Below are 19,155 nucleotides of genomic sequence, written 5' to 3' on the forward strand. Positions count from 1 at the left end.
TAACTTTTCCTTCTTTACATTTTTATAAATGTCAGTTTCTTTGTCCTAGACTGAAAGAGACAAGCTGTTTTTGCCAACCATTTCATTTTATTTATTTACTTTTGGGAGGAAGCTGCTTCTAGGTTTAAAATGTATCAATTACCTGAATAGAAAGGCTTTTGTTTTGTTTCTTCAAGACTCAGTCTCAGAAATTGTTTTTGAATGAACCTAGTACAGTCTATGCCTCACTACTAGACTTATCCTTTTACTCTCAACATATAACCATTACACCATTCCTTAAGCAATTCTTTTCAGTGATAAGAAGCTTATTGCTTCATATCAAATTCCATTCCATTTTTTGGGCAACTCTCATTGCTATAAAGCTCTTCTTTACAGTGAAGTAAAATTGGTTAAACATTCTACTATTGTACTCATTTCTCTCCTATGTCCCGTCTTAGAGAAAGTCTAATTTGTTTTTCACATGAAGACCCTTCAGATTTTGAATATAATTTCTTACTATCTCCTAAGGCCTCTCTTCTTTTCTCCAGGTGAAACAATGTCAATTTTGTCCGTTAGTTCTTTGGTAACCTACTTCCCAGATTGTCATCGTTCTCTGTACTTTTCATTGAATTCTGGTGTCCAGTTTTTCTAACGTCCTACTTAAAATATGGGGCCTAGAAATGAACTCAGCATATTCCAGCTGTGGTATGACCAGGATGGAATCCAATGGGACTCACCCCTAAATCCCTTTTTCTTGACCTTACCTATATATTTCAATGTATATATTCTTAAAGCAATTGCTGGTTACATTAGGTTTTTGGGGGGAGTAAAAACTGTATTGGGTTCACACTAAGCTTTCAGTCAATTGAAATCAATGTATCACTTTTTTGTACATACTATTATCCTTATGTTATTCATGAAAAAAAAGTGTAGGATTTTTAATTTATCCTTGATAAATGTGTGTGTATGTATGTATGTATGTATGTATGTATGTATTTAAACTTAGTAATTTTGGCACGTTGGTTAACTACCAGGCCTACAGTCAGGAATACTTTAGTGAAAATACAGTCTCAGGCACTTACTAGCAGTGTGACTGTGGGAAAGTCACTTAACCTCCCTAAGACTGAGTTTCTTTTAACTATAAAATGAGGATCATAATAGCACTTATCTCCCAGGGTTGTTGTGAGGATCAGATGGAATAATAATTGTAAAGAACTTAGAATAGTACCTGACACATAGTAAGTACCCATATAAATGTTAGGTAGTGGTGGTGGTGGTAGTTTCCAGGCTGTTGATATCTTTTTTCATGTAATAAATTATCCCTTTCTATTTCATATTATCTGTAAATTTTTTTAATACCTTTATTTCTTCTGAAAGGGAAATCTTCCTTAGGTTTTCTTCCCCAACAGTAGTGTCAAAGAAAGCCTCTAAGTCACATCTTTGGACTGGAATCTTATCAGGCTCAATTTTATCAGTGGCCACCAATGCAACTAATTCATCAAAGTCACCCCCCACCCCATTCCTTTTAGTAACCCACAGAAAAAGACTGAGGATCCCCACCAAGGCACTCCTATTTTCATCAGTGAAAGACATTTCTCCTGTACAGCAGTTCTGGCTTACCTGACCACTCAAAAGAGACAGAGCTTTAGAAGGAGAGGCCAAAGACACTGCAGATGGGAAAATCCATAGACCACATGGTCATTTAAAAATATCCTGGAAGGTGGAGCCATGATGGCAGAATAAAGGCAGGGACTCTCCTGGGCTCTCTCCTAAACTCCTCTAAATACCTGTAAATAATGACTATAAACAAATTCTAGTTTAGCAGAACACACAAAAAGACCAAGTGAAACAATTTTCCAGCCCAAGACAACTTAGAAGATCAGAAGGAAAGGTCTGTTGCACCAAGTGAAGACAGGAGAGCCATGTAGCTCAGGCTGTACCACCACAGACCAGAACCCAGCAAACCAGGAGCAGGCCTTGGACCGCTTGGGCCACTTCCAGACTTCTCATCTCACAGACTCTAAAGACAACATAGAAGGTCAGTGGGAAAGGTTTGTCATGCCTGGGTGAGAGAAGAGCACAGTCCAGAGCAGGCTTTACCAGCATAACTTTGGCCTAAGCTCTCAGCCCACAGATGGTAAGGGGATCAAACAACTGTTTAGAGGGATATTATAGGGGTCTCTTAGCTAGCATTGAGGCAGGACTCTATTGCTTTGCCCATACACAGATCTGGATCCCAGGCATGGGTGCCGGTCCCAGGGCAAGGAGGCACAATAGCACATAAGAGCTTGTGGCCACAGTGGAGCAGGAATGCCCCCCCTCACAATTGCAGGGTAGAAAAGAGTTTTTGTGGTCACTCACAGACCAGAGCACAGACCAAGAGAATAGTAAATACACCTCTCCTCAGATAATACCACCTTAGAAGACCTAAAAACTTAGAGGTCCCTAGAAGTACGTCTGGAGACAGCTACACAAAACCCCTGAAGCTTGGGAAAGTGTGCCCTCCACCTTGGAAGCAGAGCTCTACTTTAACAAAGTGTTAAAAGCCAAGTAACAGGTTGAGAAAATGAACAAAAAACAGAAAAACAAATCTGACTATAGAAAGTTACTATGGTGACAAGAACGATCAAAACACATGCTCAGAAGAAGATAACAAAGGCAAAGCTCGTATATCCAAAGCCTCCAAAAAAAATAACACTTAGTCTCAGGTCATGCTCAAAAGGATTTTGAAAATCAAGTAGGAGAGGTAGAGAAAAAATTGATAAAAGAAATGAGAGAGATGCAAGAAAATCATGAAAAAAATGAGTTAACAGCTTGGTAAAGAACACACACACACACACACACACACACACACACACACACACACACACACACTACTGAGAAAATAACACCTTAAAAAAAGACTCGGCCAAACGGTAAAAGAAATCCAAAAAACCAATGGGGAGAGAAGAATGCCTTAAAAAAAGAATTGGCCAAAGGGAAAAAGAGGTATAAAAATTCACTGAAGAAAACCACTCCTTTCAGAGCAGAATTGACCAAATGGAAAAGGAGGTGCAAAAGCTCACTGAAGAAAATAATTCCTTAAAAATTATAATTGAGCAAATGGAAGTTAATGACTTTATGACAAATTTAGAAACAATAAAACAAAATCAAAAGAATGAAAAAATAGAAGGCAATGTGAAATATCTTATTGAAAGAACAACTGACCTAGAAAATAGATCCAGGAGAGGTAATTTAAATATTATTGGACTACATGCAAGCTTAGACATAATCTTTCAAGAAATTATCAGGGAAAACTGCCTTAGTTTTTTAGAATCAGAGGGTAAAATAGAAATTGAAAGAATCCACTAATCACTTCCTGAAAGACATCCCAAAATGAAAACTCCCAGGAATATTATAGCCAAATTCCAGAACTCTTAGGTCAAGGAGAAAATATTGTAAGCAGCCAGAAAGAAACAAATCAAGTATTGTGGAGCCACAGTCAGGATAACATAAGAGTTAGCGATTTCTACATTAAAGGATTAGAGGCTTGCAATACAATATTCCATAAGGCAGAGGAGCTAGGATTACATCCAAGAATCACAGGCCCAGCAAAACTGAGCATATGGACGTTCAGGGAGATAGTGGACTTTCAAGGCTTCTTGATGGAAAGATCAAAGCTAAGTAAAAATTGACTTTGAAATACAAGACTCAAGCAGGGAAGGGAAATTATAAGGGACTTAATAAGGTAAAATTGTTTACATTCCTTCATGGGAAGATGATGTTTATAACTCAGAAGAACTTTCTCATTATTAGGGCAGAGAGGAGTATATATAGGCAGAGGGCATAGGTTTGAGTTGAATGTGAAAGGATGATATCTAAAAATACAAAATTAAGGTGTGGGAAAGGAATGTACTGGGAGAAGGGGAAAGGGAGGGGTAGAATAGGGTAAATTATCTCACAAAAAGAGACAAAACTTTTACAGTTGAGGGGAAGATGGGGAAGGTGAGAGGGAATGAGTGAACGTTACTGTCATCAGAATTGGCTCAAAGAGGAATAGCACACATACTCAACTGAGTGTAGAATTTTATCTTACGCTACAGGAAAATAGGAGGGGAAGGGGATAAGAGAAGTGTGGAGTCGTAGAAGGGAGGGCAGATTGGGGAAGGTAAAAGTAAGAAGCAAAACACTTTTAAGGAGAAACAGGGTGAAAGGAGAGATAATAGTCTAAACAGGAAAGGAAATAGGCTGGAGGGAAATACAGTTAGCAATAGTAAGTGTGAAAAAAAAGAGTTAAAGCAAGTTTCTCTGATAAAGGCCTCATTTCTCAAACATAAAGAGAACTGAGTTAAATTTATAAAAATAAGAGCCATTCCCCAACTGATAAATGATTAAATTATATGAACAGTTTTTAGATGAAGTCATCAAAGCCATCTATAGCCATATGAAAATAATGCTCTGAGTCTCTACTAATTGGATAAATGCAAATTAAAACTATTTTGAAATACTACTTCATGCCTATTAGATTGGCTAATAGGAGAGAAAAAGAAAATGAGAGTGGTGGAGGGGATGTGGGAAAAAAGACATACTAGTGCATTTTTGGTGGAGTTGTGCACCAATTTATCCATTCTGTAACTATGCCCGATGGGCAATAAAACTATATATACCCTTTGACCAAGCAATACCATTACTAGGTCTATATCCAAAAAGAAATTTAAAAAACCCCAAAAAACAAAAAGGAAAAGGACTTGTATGTACAAAAATATTTATTATCAGCTCTTTTTGGGTGGCAAAGAACTGTAAATTGAGGGAATACCTATCAACTGGAGAATAGCTGAACAAATTGCGATATGTGATTATGATGGAATATCGTTGTGCTATAAGAAATGATGAGCAGGATGTTCCCAGAAAAACCTGTAAAGACTTACATGAGCCGATGCAAAGTGAAATGTACTGTGTACAAAATAACAGAAATATTGTAAGAAAATCAGCTGTGAATGACTTAGCTATTCACAGCAATACAGTGACCTGAGACAACTCTGAGTGACTTATGACGAAATGTTATCCATTCCCAGAGAAAGAACTGATGGTGTCTCAATCCAGATTGAAGCATACTTTTACTTTATTTTTCTTGAGGTCCACCCCAACCCTTTGGTGCATGTTTTCTTTCACAGGTATTATGATTATGAAAACGTTTTGCATGACTACACATGTATAACCTTTAAAGAGTGGGGAGGGAAGAAGGAAGAAAATTTGGAACTCAAAATTTTAAAAATGAGTGCTTAAAATTGCTTTTACATGTAACTTGGGGAAAATTTAAAAAAAATAAGTAAAACTATCCTAGCTGTGAAATCTCACAGAATTTCTACCCTGTCATATCATCCCATAAGAAGCTGCGAAAGAAACCTCCATCCAAGTGACTAGTTTCAGGAAGAGTAACAATGTTGGTAACTATACCTTCAGGCTAATTGCCTCTGCTGTTTAACATCTTAGCTTCCTTTGAGTACTACTTTACTTATGTTATTTGCTGTGTCCTGGCTTGTTCTCTCTATCTTTGCTAATCAGCTCACAGAATTGATTACCATGGCCTTAGGTAAGCAATTATAAATTTATTTTATGAGAGACAATGAGGTTCTGAAGTCATAAGATGTCTTCCTATCATCAACTTCAATGAATTCAAAATGCTGAACATTTTGATCTGAGTTACTGATTTAAACAAAACAAAAAAGATTTAATTGGATTTGATTTACAAAGAGAGAGTCCTGTGGCACATTACTAGGGATAGACTTCTAGGTTGATACCAATAAATCAACACTTTGGGGTATGTTTGTTAAACCAGGAATGAACTCATACAACTGTGTCATATAGGTCATGTGCTCCACCTTGCCTGCAAAGATATCTTGATACGCATACATTTCAAATTGCTTGCCTGAATCTACATAAAATATCAACAAACTTTCACTTACTATCAGCGTAGTTTTATCAAAAGATATGACATGATTCCTTGTCAATGATTTATTCTTAGTGAACTTGTGCTATGGCTCCTAGTAATTAAAATTATATATTTTCATATCTCTGTATAACAAATATATGGTCTACAAACCATATATTTTATAAACTAGTTCTAGATTTTTTGCAAAATATGAAAGTTTTCTATGTTCATGTTGAATATTGTATTCCAGCCTCGTGGAAAAATCACTATGCTAAGATTTAGAAGATATTTGCTCGACCCCACCTCTCTGACATTAAGCAAATCATTGTACCTCACCTGACGTTAGTTTCATCAATTATAGAATGAAGGGGAGGGGCATAGTTTTTTTTTTAGTTTTTTAATTTTATTTTGTTACTGATGTAGATTGAACATAGTACAATTCATTTTGAATATTTATTTGCTTAGAGGACAAAGGAACATAAATCAATTATTTCCTTGATAGATAAAGGGATTTTTAGAGGTCATCTAGGAATACCCCCATCATTTTAAGTGTGAGGAAACTGAAGCCAAAAGAAAAGAATACTTTGTCCAAGTTTGCTAAGGTAGTAAGCAGCAGAGCTCAGATATGAACCTATACCCTCTGATTCCAAGGATCCTCTTAAATTCCAAAGCTGGACACTGAGAGACATGAAACATTGAAAACATTGAAATTTAAAAAAAAACCCACCATTAATTAATTATTATTTCTCACTGAAACAGTGAGAGCAAATTTAGTTTATGTTCATGTTGACAGTCAACATGACATGATGAAACAGGTGGCTTTGATCACAAGAATACATAAGTTCAAATCCTTCTTCTTACACATACTATGACTAAACAATTTTGTTAGCCTCTCGATGTTCTAGGCCAGTAGTTTCAGACTCAAGTAGAAATGATAGCCACTAATTCATATATAAAGATTCCCATAGGTCACATGTTGGTTTAATTTAAAAATGTAATGTTATCTATGTTTTATTGTATTTTTGTTAAATATTTTCCAATTGCATTTTTAACTTGTTCAACCCACTTGGGCTCACAGGCTGCATGGTTGACACCTAGGCAATTTTCTAGATGAGAAGGTTGTATCTGTGTTAGTACAGTTTCCTCACATAGGTGTTCCCTTACCAATGAAATTATAGACTCATTCCCCATCCATATTTCATTCAATTGAATCATTAGACAGCTGTCAAAGATGATTGCAATTTTCAAAAATAATCAGCTTCTATACAGAAGCTACTCAGATTTTAAGGTATTCATTTCTATATTTCTAGAAATTTAGCATATTTCATAACAAAAATTAGGAGAGTTTAAGGTTTGCATAAGTCCCTCTATATTTCAAGATGCATTAATACACTTTATAATTTGAGAAAATCATAATTGGTTAAAATATTACATTAAGAATAATATTACAATCTGTTCACATCGTGTCTATTTCTTGCTGAAAGATAGACTAGAAAGGATTGATCTGTTTCCTCTAATATAAATTACTTTTATAAAACTTGCCATTTTGCTAAAAAATAATTCTTCCTTTGTACTTGCAGAATCTTTTCCCATCTTCTCAAATCAACATTCATTGTACATTTTGTATTTTTTAACCATCAAAATTATGAACCTGTGTCAATTTATTTCTCCCTGTATCTCAAATGAAACACATTTTACTCATCTATACTATATAGCATTGTTACATGAGTCATCTAAAACAAAAATAAAGAAAGCATGGATTGATAAACTACAAAGATATAGTATTTAAAATGCTAATTCTATCATTCCTTGCCCTTTTTATTTAAAAGTACACTGATCTTTGTAAATACCAACCAAATCCTATGTACTTAAGGGCAAGTCTATGGAAATAATGCAGAGTTGTATAGTAGAAAGTGTATTAAGAATCCTGCATTAAAATCATCTTCAGGTACCTGTTAACTGGGAAGCTCTGGTTAAACAATTTAATCTCTTAAAATCTCAGCTTTTTCATAAATTAAAAACAAAGTAAAAGATCAGAAGAAATATAAGGAACAGCAGAGGCCAATTCATTCATTATACAGAGAAGAAAACTGAGGCACAGAGCAGGTGTGAATTACCCAGAGTCACACAGGTGGTCAGCAAGTGCTGGGATTTGAACCAAGGTCTTTGTACTATCAAATCCCAGGCGTGTGTTGAAAAAAGAGTTTTGAAAACCCTAATCTCGTGATTTGGGAGCTCCCTTCAGTGAAGCAGATCATATAATGTCAGGAGTGATGAGAAATGGGGGCAAGAGAGAAGAGACAGAGAATGAGAGACAGACAAAGAGAGAGGACATATATCTATGCTAATAAAATTGAATGGGAATGTCTATAAATAAATATACAATGAAACAATTTTGCCATTACAAACAATAAAACCACAGATTGTGGATTCTAGCATCATAGTCTCACATTCAGTGCTGAAGCAACTAGAAATGGTAATAAAGAAAAAAAGGGTAGGACTAGATCAGATTTACAAAGATGAAGTATATGCTCAAGGTGGCCCACTTTAGAGGGTATTGAGGACTTCATTCTCCAGTTATATGAAAGAAAAAAAGTTAATAAAAAATCTCAGGCCTTTTGGTTCTTAATATTTCCTTACCAAAAATAAAGGAATTCAATTAGTTGCTCTTTACAGCAAACTCAGATAGAAACAAATCTCTGTGGGCAACACATTGACTTAGAAAACCACAAATTAATATTTTCTATGTTGTATTGTATTTTTAAATTATTTTGTTAAACATTTCCCAATTCCATTTTAATCTCATTCTAGCTGTATTCCCATAGGTCATTACTTTGACACCTCTGCTCTAATATCTTATTCTGTTCTATATCTATGATCCTAATTTTCAATTTTGTTAAAATAGCAGTATCTAATCTTTTCTTTCATTACTGATATAGGTCAAAAGATTCATATATTCAACCTAGTCATTCAACAAACATTGTCAAAATTTAACTTTTACTGTGTAAAAAACAGTGAAATGTAAAAATGTAATTTAATCAGATACATACAGCAGTTTCATTTTTCCAGAACATGCAAAGTTATTTCAAATATCACCATCAAAATTGAACCCAATATGTTTCTGTCTGATTTACCATATATTATAACAGATTCCATTTCCTTATCTTGTTATGTTTTCTAAGTCATAAATGTAATCAATTTTTCTCTGAAGTGATTTTTTTTTTTCAGTGTGAAAGAACTGGCAAAGCCAACATGGCAGTATAGAGGAAGCACTCAACCAAATTCTCCCAACCTTTTCCTCAAAATACTTTAAAACAATACCTCAAATTGAATTCTGGAGTAGTAGAAAACAAAAAAAAAAATTTGGATGCTTTCTTTCAGCTCAAGAAAATTTAGGAGGTTGAGAGGAAAGATCTGTGATATAAGGGTAGAGGCTGGTCTGGAACCCATACAGATACAACCCCAGAGGAAGGACTAGGTGATGGTAACAGAAGCAGCAGCAGCTTTGGCGGCTCTCAAGCCAGAGACAATAGGGAGATTGGACAACTGGTCAGAAGAGATTACAGGGACCCCCTGTGTTAGCACTGGAAACAGTGTTTGTGTTTGGCAACTCCATTGCCTGTACCCATTTCTAGTCATAGTTCAAGGCTGGAAAAGAGCATTTTCAGTCAAGAGAAAGTGTGATCCCTGAAGAGAAGTGTCACTTTTAATCACATGGTCTCAGAGACCCTCAGTAACAATCTTGTTTCTTGTCCTAAAGGAGCAAGGGCCCTGAAGAACAGTATCAATTGTAATTCAAAAGGATCAGGGGCACTTCTTAGGTAGGGACCAGAGTAAAGCTGAGGAGAGAAATGACCACACCCTTGCCCAGATTACCCATACTTGAAAGCACCAAAAACTTCCAGACTCACAGAATTGGCTCTGAACACATCAGTAAGGAAAAATCTGAAACATGACACAGTGCACTTCCCTGTCCAGATGCTAGGAAAATAATCCAAGTTTACTATAAAGTTCAAAATCAAGAAATAGGGTGGGAAAATGACCCAATAATAGCAACAATAAAAAAACCTGACCATTAAAATCTACTATGGTGACAGGGAAGATCAAGGCAAAACTTCAGAAGAAGTCAATGAAGTCAAAACAGCTACAAACAAAACCACAGAAGAAAAAAATATGTGAATTGAAAACAAGCCCAACGAGACTTCCTAGAAGAAATATGTTTTTTAAAAAATTAAATATGAGTGGTAAAGGAAAAATGGCACAGAAATGAGAGAAAAGGAAAGAAAATTGTGAAAAGGCAATATTATGTTGAAAGAGGTACAACAAATAATGAATAAAAAACACCTTAAAAAATAAAATTGGCCAAATGGAAAAGAGGGTTAAAAGAAACTCACTGAAGAATATACTTCCTTAAAATTTAGAATTGGGCAAATGAAAGCTAAGTCTATGAGACATCAAGAAATAATAAAGCAGAGTCAAAAGACCAAATGAATAAAAGAAAACATGACATATATAATAGAAAAAAAAATTATGTACCTGGAAAATAGATTGAGGAGAAATAATTTAAGAATTATTGAACTACCTGAAAACCATAAAGAAAGAAAGAATGTAGATAGTATATTTCAAGAACATGTCAAGGAAAGCTGCCCTGATATCTTAGAACCAGAGGGTAAAATATACATTGACAGAATCCACTGATCACCTCCTGAAAGAGATCTCAAAATGAAAACTCTCAGGAATATTATAGTCAAATTCCAGGGCTCCCAGGAAAAAGAGAAAATACTTCAAGCATTCAGAAAGAAACCATTCAAATGCCATGGAGACACATTCAGGAACACAGAAGATTTAGAAACTATCATGTTAAAGGGACGAAGGGCTTGGGATATGATATTTCCAAAAGCAAAGGAGTGGGTATTACAACCAATTATAACCTACCAAAAAAACAAAAATAAAAATAAAACCCACAATATACTCTGTCAAGAGAAAACAAAGACTATTTAATGAAAAAGAGGACTTTCAAGCATTTCTGATAAAGACAAGAGCTTGATAGAAAATCTGACTTTCAAATACATAACTGAAGAGAATCAAAAAAGGGAAACTAGAAAGAGAAATCATAAGGGACTGAATAAGGTTAAACTGGATATCTTTCTATGTGGGAAGATGAAAAATGTAACTTCTAAGAATTTCATCATTATTAGGGTAGTCAGAAAGAGGATGTAGGAGTGAGTTGATTAGTTTGGCATGATGCAAAAAATGAAGTGGATAGGCAAGAAAGAGAGATGCCCAAGAAGAAGTAGGAAGTAAGGGAAAGGATAGGGGAAAATATGTCACATAAAAGAAGTGTGCAAAGAAGAGTTTGATAGTAGAGAAGGAAAACGGGTGGGATGAGCAATGCTTGAACCTCACTCACATCTCAATTGGTTCAAAGAGGAAAATATATGATAGATGATAGATAGATAGATAGATAGATAGATAGATAGATAGATAGATATGTATGTGTGTCTACCTATCTATCTACTCAAGTGTTATAGAAATATAGCTTAACCAAAAGTGAGTTGGAGGGTAAGGGCATAAGAAAAAAGGGGGGTGATAAAAGGGAGACCAGATAAAAGAAGGCAATAGTCAGAAGCAAACATGATTTTAGAAAAGGGATAGGATGAATAGAGAGAGGGTTAACAGAAGAAAATTGCGTAAAGGGAAAATCAAAGCTAATAATTATAACCAAGAGTATTAACGGGATGAGCTCACCCATAAAACAGAAGCAAATAGCAAAACGGGTTAGAAATCAGAATCCAAAAGTTTGCAAGAAACATGCTGGGGTGGGAGTGGTGGGGTAAAATAAGGGGCCAGGGCAGAATCTATTATGCTTCAGCTAACATAAAAAAGGCAAGGGCAGCATTTATGATCTCAGACAAAGCAATAGCTAAAACAGGTCTAGTTAAATTAATGAGATAAGTAAGGAAGTTATGGTGCTAAAAGGCACATAGACAGTGAAGTACTATCAATACTAAACATATATCTATCAAATGGCATGGCATACATATTCCTAGAGGAAGAGGTAAATGAATTAGAGGAAGAAATTGACAACAAAACTATAGTGGAAGAGACCTCAACTTTCCCTTCTCAGAGCAAGACATATCTAACCATAAAATGAATTAAAAAGATAATTGAAAGATAATAGAATTTTTAGAAAAGTTACATTTGATAGAACTCTGGAGAAAACTGAATGAGAATAGAGGTGCACGTGGCACCTTCACAAAAATTTAACAAATATCAGGGCGTGAAATCCTCATAAACAAATTCAGAAAAACAGAAATATTAAATGCATATTTTTTACACCATAATGCAGTAAAATACATTCAACAAATATGTAAGCATAGATTAAAAATAATTGGAAACTAAATAATCTAATATCAAAGCATGAGTGAGATAAACAAAAAATCATAGAAATGATCAATAATTTCATCAAAGAGAATGACAACAATGAGACAAAATTTTAAAATTTTGGGAATGTAGCCAAAGCAGCATTTAGGGGGAAATTGATATCTCTGATGTGTATAAATAAAAAAGAGAAAGAGCAGATCAGTGAATTGGACATGGAACTAAAAAAAAAAATCTAGGAAAAAAAATCCCCAATTAAGAACCAAATAGAAATCCTGAAAATCAAAGAAAAGATTAATAAATTTGGAAGTTTAAAATTTTGAGCTAACAAAACTAGGATGAAACAACTTTAGCAAAGTTGAGGGTTATAAAAAAAGCTTGCATAAATCATCATAATTTCTATATATTACCAAACAAAACCCATCAGGAAGAGATATAAAGAGAAATTCCATTTAAAATAACTGCAGACAATATAAAATACTTGTGTGTCTACCTAAAGAGTTATGTAAATACAATGACAAAAACACTTTTCTCTTTTCACAGCTAAAAAATGATCTAAACAGTTGGAGAAATATTTATTGCTCATGGGGAGGCAAAGCAAATACAGTACAAATGACAATTCATTGAAGTTAATTTACTCATTCAGTGCCATACCAATCAAACTACCAAAGGTTATTTTATAGAACTAGATAAAATAATAATGAAATTCATCTGGAAGAACAAAAGATCAAGACAATCAAGCCGATCAATGGAAGAAAAAAAAACTGGCCTGGAAGTTCCAGATTTCAAACTATATTATAAAGTGATAATCATCAAAACAAGATGGTGCTGGCCAAAAAATAGAGTGCTGCATCAGTGGAATAAACCATGTATACAATGCATAGAAGTAAATGACCATAGTAATCTAATGTTTGATAATCCCAAAGATCCAAACTTTGGGGATAAGGATTCCTTATTTGACAAAAATTGCTGGGAAAGCTAGAAAGTGGTTGGGAAGAAATTAGGCATAGACCAACATCTCATACTATGTACCAAGATAATATCAAAATGAGTACATGATTTAGACATAAAAGGTGATATCACAAATAAATTAGGAGACCATGAAAAAAGTATCTGTCAGATCTATAAAAAGGGGAAAAGTAGGGACAGAACCAAAATGGTAGAGTAAAAGCAGTGACTTGCTTGAGCTTTCCCCCAAACCCCTCCAAATACCGGTAAAATTGGCCCTAAGCAAATTCTAGAGCAGCAGAACCCCAAAAAGGTAAAATGAAAAAAAAATTTCCAGCCCAAGACAATCAGGAAGGTTGATTGGAAAGGTGTATTGTGCTGGGCTGGGAGAGGAGCACAGTTCAGCGTGGGTCATGCAGGTACAGACTGTGCCTCAGTAAAACTGGAGCAATCCTCAGGGCATTGAATCAAGGGGATCTTGTGGTGGTTTCCAGACTTCTCAACACACAAACACCAAAGAAAACTTAAAAGGCAGTAGGAAAGGCCTGTCCAATCATGGTGAGAGAGAAGCTCCATCCAGCCCCAGTCCCAGCGTAGCCCTGGGGCAGTAGCTGCTTCCAGAGCTCTCAGCCAACAGACAGAGGGGCAATCAAGTGGTGATCAAAGGGGGTTGCAAGGATCTCTTTGCTGGTGCTAAGGCAGGACTCTCTTGCTTCTCCCTTGCTTGGATCTGGGTTGCAATTCTGGGAGACAGTCCTGGGGTGAGAAGGAGTGCTGGGTGGTAGAGCTTGTGATGGTAGTACAGAAAGAATCCTTCTCCCAGTTCCAAGTCAGCAAAGAGTGCTTGTAGTCACTCATAGACCAGAGCACAGGCCAGGAAAGGAGTAAACACCTTGCCTTTGATCATACCACCTTGGAAGAACTGAAAATGTACAGGTCCCTAGAAGTATCTCTAAAAACAGCTCCACAAAACCCCCAAGCCTGCGACAGTATATTCTCCGCACTGGAAGCAGACCCCTATCTTAACAAAGAGTTTATTACTCAAGTAATTGGCTGGGAACATGAGCAAACAGTGCAAAACAAAAATCAAACCATAGAATGTTACTTTGGCAACAAAAAAGATCAAAACATACAGCCAAAAGAAGACGACAAAGTCAGTCCAAAGCCTCCAAGAAAAAAAATGAATTGTTCCCAGGTCATGGAAGAGCTCAAAAAAGATTTTGAGACCAAGTAAGAAAAGTAGAAGAAAAATTGGGAAGAGAAATGAGATTGATGCAAGAAAATCATGAAAAACGAGTCAACAACTTGCTAAAATACTGAAGAAAATAACAACTTAAAAAATAGACTACCCGAAATGGCAAAAGAGGTCCAATGAGGAAAAGAATGCCTTAAAAAGCAGAATTGGCCAAATGGAAAAGGAAGTCCAAAAGTTCACTGAAGAAAATACTTGCTTAAAAATTAGAATGGGGCAAATGAAAGCTAATGACTTCATGAGAAATCAAGACATTGTAAAAACAAAACCAAAAGAATGAAAAAATAGAAGACAATGTGAAATATCTCATTGGAAAAACAACTAACCTGGAAAATAGATCCAGGAGAGCGAATTTTAAAATTATTGGACTACCTGAAAGCCATGATCAAAAAAAGAGCCTAGACATAATTTTTCAAGAAATTATCAAGGAAAGTGGCCCCCATCTTGGTTGGGGGCTCAGCCCTGATCCAACCCCTTGCCCTGCCCCTAACCTCCTCTTCTGTCCCCACCCTGACTAAGAGCCCAATCTTGACCCAGGCCCCTGCCAGGGCCCCAGTCCCGGCCCCGATCTTGACTTTGGCAGCAATCCTAACTCTTTCTCCAACCCCGGCCCTGACCCCGGCCCTGGCCCTGGCACCAGCTGTGGCCCTGGAGCCAGACTAAACCCTGGCCAGGCTCCTGGCATGTTGCAGGATGAGATCTTGGATGGTGCCATGGTGCCTTCCCTCTGGAGAGGGTCCCTGGAGATCTGGAGTGAGCCAAAAATTTGCCAGCATTTCCACTTCAGAAGATACCTGATAAGCCCATGAACAGGTTGATGCAGAGGTGCAAACTGACCTGCCTTCTCACGTGGCCCTACGCTATGCATCTCAGCAAGATCTCCCTGGGTTGGCCTCCTTCCTTCATCAGTTAGAAAATCTTGTCATCTGTGAGATGGATAAGAATTGGCAGAGCCATGCATTTGATGGCTTTGAGGTGAACTGGACAGAGCAACAGGAGACAACCTGCCAGCACACCCTGTGCTACCTTCTGGCCCAAGCTCAGAAGCTGCAGGTGACCAGTGTCTCTTGGAATGCCACTAGCTCAGGGGTGGCATGTTCCTATGGTCATTTAGATGATGGTGACTGGAGCACTGAGAAGTCTTTTGTGTGCACCCAGAATCTGGATCATCGGAGGCTGGCCCCCAAGCAACTTTCTGCTGTGATGGAGATGCCTGGCTCAGTCATGTTCTTGGTGTTCCATCCAACTCAGCCCTCTCACATTGCAGGTGGCCTCTATATTGGGGAGATGCTCATTTGGGACATGAGCCGGCCTGAGGACTCCTTGCTGTGGAGAACAGGAATGATGGATGACACTCACACAGATCCTGTCTATCAGGTTGCCTGCTTGCCTGAGCCCCAGAACAGCCACCACTTCTAGCTGTTGAGTGTCTCCACAGATGGGAAGGTGTTGCTGTGGCAGGCAGCTGGTTCAGGACAGCTGCAGCTGACGGAGGGCTTTGCTCTAGTCGTCCAGCAGATCCCCGGAAACAGAAAACTGAAGAAGCCTACCCGGGGTGAAACAGAGGTAGGGGTCACAGCCTTAGCCTTCTCCAGCTTTGACCCCAGCTTGTTTATCCTGGGCACCAAAGGCGCTTCCCACTCAAATGTTCAACGGCAGTAGAAGTGGCAGTCCTTACCCGAATGCCCAGCTCCCTGCCACTCCAAGCGCCTGCCCAGTTTCCCTTCTCCCCTCATGGTGGCCCCATCTAATCTGTGAGCTGCTCACCCTTCCACAGGAACTTGTTTCTGAGTGCTGGGACAGATGGCCACATCCACCTCTGTTCCATGCTGCAGGCCCAGCCCTTGATGTCTCTCCAGCTATCCCACAAGCACTTGTTTAGTGGGTGCTGGTCTCCTGTCTGTCCCTTAGTCTTTCCTGCTGCCTCTGGTAAAGGAGACATACAGCTATTTGATCTCAGAAAGAGCTCCAAGAAGCCCACAGTTTCTATCAAGCAAACCCCAGATGAAAGCTGAGTATACTGTCTGGAATTCAATCTTCAACAGACTAATCTCCTGGCTGCTAGGGATGCCAAAGGTGTTGTAAAGATATGGCAGTTGAACACAGAGTTCACAGAACAAGCACTTCAGTAAACCAAAGACTTGGACCAATTGGCAGCTGAGGTGGCCAACTGAGGACACCATACTTTCCTTCTGCGAGGTGGCGGTGATGAGCAGAAACAAGCAGCACAGGGCCTTTAAATTGCCTGCCCATGGCACAAGGAATGCTGTTCAAGGCTTGGAGAGTTCTGCTCCTGTGAGCAGATACTTGAGTCTCTGGGTGTTCCTCAGATATAACATACATAAAGATTCAAACATTTGCTAATGATTAAAAAAAGAAGAAGAAGAAATTATCAAGGAAAACTGCCCTGAGATTCTAGAACCAGAGGGTAAAATACAAATGGAAAGAATCTATCAAACACCTCCTGAAAGAGATCCCCAAAGGAAAACTCCTAGGAATATTACAGTCAAATTCCAGAGTTCCCAGGTCAAGGAGGAAATATTGCAAGCAGCCAGAAAGAAACAATTCAAGTATTATGGAAACACAATTAGGATAACACAAGATTTAGCAGCTTCTACATTAACAGATGAGAGTGCTTGGAATATAATATTCTGGAGGGCAAAGGAGATAGGATTACAGCCAAGAATCACCTACCCAGCAAAACTGAGTATAATTCTTCAGGGGAAAAAAAATGGACATTCAGTGAAATAGAAGATTTTTAAGCATTCTTGATGAAAAGAACAGAGCTGAATAAAAAATTTGACTTCCAAATACAAGGCTCAAGAGAAGCATGAAAAGATAAACTGGAAAGAGAAATCATAAGAGACTTACTAAGGTTGAACTGTTTACATTACTACATGGAAAGATGATTTGTAACTCATGAGACCTTTCTCAGTATTAGGGTAGTTGGAGGGAATATGAGTTGAATATGAAGGGATGATATGTAAAAAATAAAATTAAGGGGTGAGAGAAGATTGTACAGGGAGAGGTAGGATGGGGTAAATTATCTCACATAAAAGAGGGAAGAAAAAGCTTTTACCATGGAGGGGAAGAAGGGGGAGGTAAGAGGCAATGAATGAATCTGTTATTATTCGATTTGGCTTATGGAGGAAATAACACTCAATTGGGTATGGAAATTTACCTTACCCTATAGGAAAATAAGAGGGAAGGAGATAAAAAGAGGATGGTAGAAAGGAGGGCAGATTAGGGGAGGTGGTAATCAGAAGCAAACACTTTTGAAGAGGCACATGATCAAAGGAGAGAATACAGTAAATGGGGGGTGGGATAGGATGGAGGGAAATACAATTAGTTTTTCACAACATGACTATTATGGAAGTGTTTTGCATGACTACACATGTATAACCTGTGTTAAGTTGCTTGCCTTCTCAATGAGGGTTGCTGAGCAGGGAGGAAGGGAGAGAATTTGGAACCCAAAGTTTTAAAATCAAATGTTAAAAATTGTTTTTACATGCAACTGGCAAATAAGTTATACAGGCAATGGGCTATAGAATTCTATCCTGCCCTATAGGAAAATAGAAAGAGTAGAGGATAAGAGCAGAGGGAGGTGATAGAAGTGAGGGCAGATCAGAGGAAGGGGCATTCAGAATGCATGCTGTCTTGTTGTGGGAAGAGGGGAGAGATGGTGAGAAAATTTGGAACTCAAGATTTTGTGGAAGTGAATGTTGAAAACTAAAACTAAATAAATTTATTTAAAAAAGAATTTAAAAAGGTAGAAGAGTGTATGACCAAATAAGAGATAAAGAGAATCACAGAAAATAAAATAGTTTTGATTGCATGAAATCAAAAAGTGTTAGCACAAATAAAATGAATGCAGCCAAAATTAGAAGGAAAACAGAACACTGGGGAAAATTTTTGTAGCAAGTTTCTTTGATTTCACCTCTTAGCTATAAAGGGAACTGAATCAATTTATAAAATAAGAGCTATCGCCTAGATGATAAATGGTCAAAGAGTATGAACAATTAGTATTCAGAAGAAATCGAAGTTATTAATAGTCATATCAATAGTCAGACCTGACCGCATTGTCCACATGCATCTCAAAAAAAAAGCGTCGTTCAAAATAAACTAAAAATTTAAAGATAGTATTTAGCAAAGTTGATAGTTTGTAATAATTTTTGAAATAAAAGCTTGTCTTTAAAAATGAAAATACTAAAAAAAAGTTATCTAGCTTAACTAATAATGCTAATTTGTTAACTTTATTACCTAATTTATATGTTCAACTTGGTCAAAATGTGTAGATGATTGCTACATCTCTTTAATCTGTAACTGTCAGTAACACTTTCAGTGAGTTGCCTAATACATGGGTTATAATGAAGATGCTACTAGCATGGAGTAACTCTGCATTCCAATGGTGCATTTAGTACCATTGGAAATTCTGTACATCTGTTATATTAGAAAAATAATGGTTTTTACATTTATCACCTAAAAATTGAAGAAATCTCAAGGAATCCATCCTCCTTCGGAAAGTTCAGTCATGTGAAATATACACTGTCCATTTAGAGAAAATGTGCATTGGCATTTTCACCATGATATATTTATTGAGCTGATGGGAGTCAAAGAGGTATGACTGTATGGATACTAAGGTGCTGAGCAATTTAGGAAAATTGTCTTCTAGGCCCTTTCCCAG

General features: G+C 37.1%; 1 pseudogene; it reads left to right on the forward strand.

Annotated features, from left to right (window-relative positions):
* Positions 1-5,541: 5,541 nt before the first annotated feature.
* LOC110195648 (cytoplasmic dynein 2 intermediate chain 2 pseudogene) lies at positions 5,542-16,645 on the forward strand (annotated as a pseudogene).
* The last annotated feature ends 2,510 nt before the right edge of the window (positions 16,646-19,155 follow it).

The sequence above is a fragment of the Phascolarctos cinereus genome, unplaced genomic scaffold (assembly GCF_003287225.1).
Source record: "Phascolarctos cinereus isolate Bilbo 61053 unplaced genomic scaffold, phaCin_HiC Scaffold_9;HRSCAF=440, whole genome shotgun sequence".
Taxonomy (NCBI): domain Eukaryota; kingdom Metazoa; phylum Chordata; class Mammalia; order Diprotodontia; family Phascolarctidae; genus Phascolarctos; species Phascolarctos cinereus.